The 6,798-nt window shown below is 39.6% G+C and overlaps 1 pseudogene; it reads right to left on the bottom strand.

The window, feature by feature from the left end:
• Positions 1-1,498: 1,498 nt before the first annotated feature.
• Positions 1,499-2,013, bottom strand: LOC103586010 (annotated as a pseudogene).
• Positions 2,014-6,798: the final 4,785 nt, after the last annotated feature.

Genomic DNA, 6,798 nt, shown 5'->3' with positions numbered 1-6,798 from the left:
GCTTCACATTGTGGCAGCAATAAAATTTTATGATGCTTTGTTTTCCTCACCAATTGAGTAGGGAAGTCTTAGGAAGAATTTTTAAAACCCAGTTAGGCCTGTGATATATCTATATGCCCAGCTAATTTTGCCTTTAGATTATCCTAATTTCTCTCCAACGTTTTTTTTTTTTTTTTTTTTTAGCAAAACTCAGAATAAAATGTACTTTAGATAAAATGTTTTTCCAACATAGGAAAAATAAAATTTAAAACTTGCTATCTCATCAAAATAAGCCACTAGGGAAGCTTTTATAAGAGACGGTTCCTCTAAGTTAGGACTGTTAACCCAAAGTTTTAGAGACCCTGAGAACTAATGAAACTTCAGAACTCAGAAGGAATAAAGCAAGGCAGAGACTGATATTTTACACTTGTGAAACATTTTATAACTTACAATACCACTTTCAGTCAACCTCATTTAGTCCTTATAATAATCCTACAAAGTGGGTATTATAATCTGCTCTCTACAGATTGAGAGAAGACGGCTCAGATACATTAGGAGACAATTATAACCTCAAAACTAGAAAGTATCAGAGATCAAAGTGGAACCCAGGTCTTCTGACTACAAATTAATTTAAAACAAAGATTAAGAAACACACTAACTAGTCCAAGGCTTCTCATCTGTCAAGGTTGTAATGTGTTTGAACAGAAATACTTGTCAGCCCTCTGAATTAGCTAATGAAGCACCTGCCCCTTCCCAAACGCACAACTAAAGAACAGAACCCCACCTCCCTACGCTGCACTGTTCTCTCATCAACACATCTCTGCGCACCTATTATGCTCCAAACAACATGCTAGGCAGAAGACAAGGTTTCTGTCCTCAAGTCACAAACTATTTAAGGAGTCGAGATACAAACACAGAAAAAAGAACTGCCATTAAATTAGTAGGTCAATATAATACCAAAGAATGTGATTCAAGGAAGACTGTGATTGGGACACTGATAGAAGAGCCCAGACCATATCCAACTTTAAGGCCCTCACTGGGAAAACAAATACAAAATTATGAATACAAAATTCAGTGCAACATGAATATTTATTAACAATGAGAGCAGAAATCACCAAAAACAAATTACAAATTTTAAAAGCTGGCAACACAGATAACACAAAATCTAGAAAAATAACTGTATTTTTGTTAATTCTTTGGTACTCTAATCTTTCCTACATGTTTTAGGATCTCTGATCACATCGTCATATGTCAATGATTTTGTAATACTGCCTGCGGAAATAACAGAATAAGACTTCAACAGAAAAGATTAATAGTAATAGTTTAGAAAGGTTCTTTCCTCTTCAGAATTCATTATTGGTAATATCATGGAAAAATGCAACATTCACTATTGTAAATCATGCAGAGTTTTAAGGACTGTCGTTAAATTTGGTAAAACTACTTAAAGTTTCTTTTACATTTAAGCTGTAAGATTTGGGGGCATTTCAAATTCTTTTCTTGTGTGTGTGTGAGTGGGAAAATAACTTTATTTCATTTTGGGGGGTGGGCAGGCATCCAGTCTCAGAACTTGTGGAATCGCTTCTTGGTGCTGGCGGCCTTGGTGACCGTGGATACGCTGAAGCACACCATCTTGCTCAGGTGCCTGCACTCAACCACCGTGACAATGTCACAGATCTGGACGCCCCTGAAGCAGAGGATAGGTGCACAGACATGTTCTTGTAGTGCTTCTCAAAATGACTGTACTCGTGGATGTAGCAGAGACAGGGCCTGTGGATGACAACGGTCCTCGGCATCTTCATCTTGGCCCACGCCAGGCAGGACATGCCCTCGGGTGGAGACATTAGCAGTGAAGGGGCACTTCTCATCAACGCAGGTGCCCTCATCAGTCTCTTTGGGCATCTTGGAGCCCAGACTGATGTTCTTGTAATATCGCAGGAGCTTCTCCTTGCCAGTTTCTCCCAGCAGGACCCTCCTCTTGTTTTGAAAGATGGTCAGCTGCTTTTGGTAGGCATGCTCAGTCTGAATGTCCACCATCTTCCCAGCTGTCTGAAATAAAACCTCAAGTTTCTTGTAGAGTGACTAATCTTAAACACTCTTTGACGAGAGAAAACTCATTACCTGGTTTTTCAACCACGTCCTCAATGCCATGGCATTAGAGGGGCTTACAGTGGCATTCAGGTGGGCCCTGCAACGTCATGTCACAATTCCAGGTGAGTTAAACAGCATGGAAGAGTATTCCTGGAGCCATTCTAACACTGAGGTGACCAGTAATAACAACTATACATAGCAGTGGCTGTGGAACACACAAACAATCCCACTAACCTAACCTGAGCTTCTCTGAGTTGGAAAGAATGCCTGTGGCCACTCCAACATTACCTAACACAAGGAGAAGCATGACAGAGGGAAGGCAGAGCGGGAGAAAAGAACAGTCCAAACTGACTGCAGCTAAAGCATCTTACTTGTGCAAATTCGAGGTCACATTGCTGGGGGAAATCTAGGGCCTTGGAAGGGGTCCCTTTGTAAGTGAGGGAACCTAAAGCCTGTTTGATGAGCTTCACTTTAAATTTGCCTCTAAATAATTAAGAATCAAATGAACTGTAGCACAGTAGTAATAGAGGTAGCAGCAGGAGCAGCAACACTTGGTAACAGTAAATCTCTACCACTTACTGATGAAAACAAAACCTAACACTAAGAGCTTACCAGGCACTCTGCTAAGCACTTAACATGAATTATTTAATTTTAATTTTACGTATTAATTAGTGCTATTTTTGTTACTGTTTATCTAGACACTGATAAGAGCTTTATATTTAGACATTATTTTGCAAAATAACCCTAGGAAGTTATACATTATTACTATTGTTTTATAGAGAAGGAAATTGACTTCAACAAGTCATACAGCAGTGCTGAGATTCAAACCCAGGTCTAGCTTATGCTCCTTCCTGGTAAGCAGGAATTCTGAAGAGGAAGAGATCACTTTGGTATAGAGATCTATAAAAAAGGCTTTATAGAGAAGTACGCAAAGCTGAATACTGGGGAATGAGTAGGAGATGATAAGAAGAGAAGGTGACACCCTGCATTTGGGGTGGAAGGGTCATGGTAACAAAAATGATTCAGGCAGTACACAGAGTGATCCAGGAGACAGCGAAGGGACAATTCTACAGAGCCAAACACCATGCTACAAATCTTGTGCTCCCCCAAGAGAAAGTGAATCAATTACAGTCTTATGATCATTTTTCTCCTTATTACATAGTCACAATCTTGTAAAATAAAAGGAAAAAGCAACATTTCTCTAGAATCCAATTCCATCTCCCAACGCCTCTATGGAAAGGGTGACACGCATCGCTGTCATCCAGAAAGCCAAGTCCAGCAATTTCTTTCTTGAAAGTTTGGTGATTTCTACTGGAAACTGAGACTTTACAACCAATCAGTTCCCATTATTATTCAATGTATAGAAAAGGACAAGCCATAAGGCTTAAAATTGGAGCCTCTAAACTCCAGCTAATTTTCTTCCTCGAAGTTTCATTAGAAGAGCTTAAAAAAATGTGAGCTAAAAGGCGCTGCTCACACACAAGCATAGAAGCAAAGTTTTAACAGACTTTATTTACTCTGCACATAGAAATGTACTTGACAAGAAGAGCATAGAAAGTAAAATCTGTGAGTTCAAGAGAGAACAAAGCATAAAACATACTCCTTCTCAAAGAAGCTACCTGACTCTGAACTCACTCCGAGGAACAGTTCGCTGTAGTTTGCAAACAGCATGTGGGATATTAGCCACAGGGTGATGGTAGGAGAAAATATTTGTTCTGGCTTTGATGAGGAACAAATCCCTCATCCAATGTTATGAAACATCCTCTCACCACTACTGCCTACATTACAGAATGAGCAATGGAGGGAGGGAGAGAGAGAGGCAGACAGACAAAGAGAGATCTGTTATAAACGGACATAAGAGGTAGGTGGAAGTGGAACTCTAGCAATAATTTCACCTCAGCATTTTGTTCTATTTCTCATATGGCTTAACTCTGCACACCTCCTGCAGCTGTACTAATATAATGAAACACTGTGAAAATCATAGAATTAAGCATCTCTAAAATTACATGCATACTTTGTTTTTCAATTAAAATCAAAGTCTCAGCTCTGACCCACCACTAGTCTAGAGAGTACCTTAACTTGAAAATGTATAGAGAATAATGACCAGATGTTTGACACTAAGTCATCATCCATAAAATAGTCTAAAAGAAAATTCAGACTTCAACAGAATTAATGACAAGGAGAAATAACAGAATAACAAAATAATATTTTTGTATGCTAATCCTGAACTCTGCATGCAGTTAGCATCTGTTTCAGAAGATGCTCTAGGATGTGTGTCCCACACAGGGATCCTGGGCCCTAGGGCAGTGTTCTCAACCCGAGGTACACAAGTGGTTTTCTGGGGGGTTATAAACCCCCCAAAATAGTATATGAAACTTTTCACGTATGTGCATAAAAGTACTTTTTGAAGGAAAGGGTCCAGAGCTTACATCTTTTCCAAAACATAAGCTACTTCACTGATGTTCCCTAAAGGTCTAAAAGAGTGCTTGGTAAATACAAAATACCGAGAAATATGTGCTTACTGAGCCACTGCTCTAGAGATCTACGGCTAAGGTTCCAAGCCCATTCTTTATTATCGGTGGCCTTGAAAGTTAGACTGAATATGGTCAGAGTAAAAACTTCATGTCTGATACTTAGAAATCAGACTGAATAAAGAATACCAACCCAAACAATTAGCTATCCATTTTTTTCATGGTAAACAAATACAAGGATTCTTAAAACACTAGACCTAGTAAGTAGGGCCAAAGAGATTTAAAAAATTCGAGGTTCTGAAAGATGAACTTTCCAAACTTTTAGGGTGGAAAAGGGCTTCAAACTAAGTTTAACTGGCTCTAAAAAAAACATCTGAACTTTCAGAAGAGGAAGATATTTCTGTTAACTAGGTTTTCAAAACCTTCAAATGCCATTATAACTAATAAATATGAACTAATTCAATTAATCAGCTAAAAATTATCTTATATGCCTATAAAATCACATCTTTGGATCTAAAAATTAATATAACTAATGTGGGTCATCCAATAACAAAGAAAAAGAAATGTGGATGTTTTGGTGGTATTGTAAGAGAGGTGGGGTTAAAATTATTTTCAAGTGATTTGGATTATAACCAATATTATTTCCCCAAGGTCCAAAATCACATGCAGAACTGGGAAATGGATCCAGGATGCCTAACGCCCACGATGCAGTGCTCCTTCCTGCACCCAGAAAGTTGAGATTCCTGTTTCCAGGAGTGTAGTAGATTAGATACTCCCAAAGGCTCCAACTTTGCACTCCAACTAGGTCCTGCATAAACCATAGTTTTTACTATATCTCTGGGCTCACAGGAAGTGGGGGGATCATTAAAAGGACAAACCCAAATACCTGTGGGTTGAAACTCAGAAAGCAATAAGATGGGGGGAAGGGTACCCTGAGGGCAAAGCTCATTTTAACACTTCAGTGGGGATGAGACAGGATAGGGCTAAGCCTGTAAACCAAACCAAACTCCATTTTCCCGGCAGAGGACACTTTGTTACTTTCCCAGTCCTCAGTCATGAGGCCCCCAAGGTGCATGACTACCCCACAACCCTGACAGAAGTGACTGAAAGAGCCTGGTTGGGCATAACCATCCTGATAAACAGGGATAAGAGTTATTTACTGAGTTGCAAAACTCTTTCCCCAAGGCTTCTTTAAATATAGCTGTTAGCTTTGCTTAAAACTTAACACTATACATCCATTCTTTCCTTTGTAATTGTGAAGATTAAGTTACAGATTAACCCCAAGACTCCTTTAGTAGTTACATGCAAGATGTTCCTGGAACTCACCTCCCTCACAACCACTGTAAAAACACCAGAAATCATTAAAGCAAGATGCTGACATCAATCGAAGAACTGTCTGCCTTTAAAAACCCTTCCCCAACTTCACCCAGGCAACTAGCATGTGCACAAAGCTTCAAGGTGACTACTACATCAGCCCTCTTGGGGTAGCGATAATGAGCAACACCACCATCTTAGACCTACTGAGCAGGTGCAAGGACCAAAGCCCTAGTATGTGCCCATGCTGCAACTAGGAAGAACAGAATGGACCACCTCCAGAGGCATAGAATGATGATGCTGGCCTGCACTCTTGCCCTATAAAGGACCCTGAACAGCTCCCCTCAGAGAGCTAGCTTCCCTATAGCTATCTCCCTCATGCATACGCTCTCTTCTCTTTAAATAAAGTGTTGGTTGTTTTACTGCTAGATGCGTTGTTCATTTCTATGACTCTGAGACCCAAAAGCCTGGTCTGGTCATAGGAAGACTGGGTCCTCGAGCCAGCAGGAAGGCAGGGAAGCAGAGCCTGAAATTTTCAAATTATGCTAGGGATCCTCAAAGGGCTAAAGCCATCCCAGGGGGTGACAGTCCTGGCACTCAGTGGAAGGCACAGGCTCTCAAAAGAAAGCATCCTTGGGTTAGACCTAGATGTTCACACATTAAGATCAATCAAACATCAGCCTACAAGCAAAGAAACAAATCACCATATGTAAGAATCATAAGAATCAACAAACTAACAGATTTAGATTCCCAAGAACTTCAGATATTTGAAATACCAGATATGGAATATAAAATAGCTGTGCATAAAATGCTTTAAGATTTTGAAAAGAAGTAGAAAACTATGCAAATAGAAAGATGCCAGATTATAAAAAGAACCAAGTAAAAATTTTAAAATGAACAATATGCTTGGTGAAAACAACAACAAAAACCTCCATGCACTGATTAG

This window comes from Galeopterus variegatus, unplaced genomic scaffold (assembly GCF_000696425.1).
Source record: "Galeopterus variegatus unplaced genomic scaffold, G_variegatus-3.0.2 Scaffold295, whole genome shotgun sequence".
Taxonomy (NCBI): Eukaryota; Metazoa; Chordata; class Mammalia; order Dermoptera; family Cynocephalidae; genus Galeopterus; species Galeopterus variegatus.
The sequence above is the reverse complement of the archived record's forward strand: the minus strand, read 5'-3'. Positions and strand labels throughout refer to the sequence as shown.